Below are 1,683 nucleotides of genomic sequence, written 5' to 3' on the forward strand. Positions count from 1 at the left end.
GAATGGGCAGTGACCCAACTTAGGTCAATGAGATAAAAGGAAAGCCTGCTGTGCTGAGAAACAACAGAGAACAGTGAAGCAAAGCCAGGCCTGTACATATATTGACGTGTTGCTAATTAATAGAACGTTAGGAAGTAACTATGGATGACTTCTACACTAGGCCATAAATCTCTCTCTCTCTTTTCCTCCCCCACTTCTCCCCTTTCCCTCCTCTCCCTCTCTGATCTTTCATTCTGAGGAAAGCAGCTTCCATGTATTGGGGACATTTAAATAGTTTTATGGGGTAGCCAAGATGGTGAGTCTCTCAGAGCACCTTTAAACTACCAGCATAGAACTGAGTCCTGCTGCCTGCAGTTCTATAAGGGAGCTAGCTTGGAAAGGGACTCTGGTGCCCCCAAGGCCAGCTTTCAGATGTGATCCCCCAAGTCAAGTTTTCAGATGTGTGTCACCAAGGCCAGCATGTAATTGCAATCTCAGGAGGAGCTTCAAACTAAAACAAATTTAGCTGTTGTCAAATTTCTGACTCATAGAAAGTATGAGGCAATATTTATTTTTTTTGTTATTTGTTTGTTTTTTTGTTTTGTTTTGTTTTTTGAGACAGGGTTTCTCTGTGGCTTTGGAGCCTGTCCTGGAACTAGCTCTGTAGACCAGGCTGGTCTCGAACTCACAGAGATCCACCTGCCTCTGCCTCCCAAGTGCTGGGATTAAAGGCGTGCGCCACCATCGCCCGGCCAATATTTATTGTTTTGAAGTACTAAACTTTGAGATGCTTTCTTTCTCAGAAATAGACAAGTAGTAGAGAGTTTCAGCAATGAATTTGTTCCGTGAAACAAAATAATCACCTACACATTGATAATGGTGAACACAAATTACAGAATAACTGAGCCCCTGAAGACATCAGTGGGTTGCTGAATTTACCAACCACAGCACTATGGTGCCACCTGCCTTTCTGTCGTGTGAAATAAACAAGCCTCTAGTGTGAGTGATAATTTATTGAAGATAATGCTGCTTGCAGCTGAAAACATCTCATTGCACTCTCGGGGGAATTAAATGGCATTCATATGATCAAGTATAGATGTTTGTAAATTCTTTTTTATGTGGCCTAAGCCATCCTCAAATTTATGATCCTCCTGTGTTAGCCTCCTGAGTGCTGGGATTACAGGCATATACCACCACATCTGACTACGCATCCATTTTTAAGGAGATTTTCGCATCTGCTAATATTGGAGGTAGATAGTAGAGGCTGATTCTCTCACTGAGAAATAATAGAAATAGAAATAATAGAAAAGCTGGAATTTTTGTAGGGACCAGTGCTGGAAGCTATGCCAAGGACTGAACCCATGTATTTTCCTACATGCCACGTGCTAATTCCAGAAGAGGCAACTGAGACTGAAAAGATCAATAAAGCTTCAGTTAGATTCCTAAGACTTCAGAGTCCACCAAGTAGAAGGAGCTGTGATGGTTTAGACAAGAATGGACCCCACAGGCTCATATATTTGGATGCTTAGTTCGCTTAGTTCCAGGGAGTGGAACTGTTTAAAAGGATAAGAAGAATTAGGATTTGTGGTTTTATTGAAGGAAATGTATCAGTGGGGTGGGCTCTGAGGTTTCAAAAGTTTATACCAGGCACACCCCCTCCCAGTCTTTGTCTCTCTCTCTCTCTCTCTCTCTCTCTCTCTCTCT

The sequence above is a fragment of the Alexandromys fortis genome, unplaced genomic scaffold (assembly GCF_014885135.2).
Source record: "Alexandromys fortis isolate MF-2015 unplaced genomic scaffold, M_Fortis_MF-2015_v1.1 scaffold_326, whole genome shotgun sequence".
In the NCBI taxonomy this organism is placed as follows: domain Eukaryota; kingdom Metazoa; phylum Chordata; class Mammalia; order Rodentia; family Cricetidae; genus Alexandromys; species Alexandromys fortis.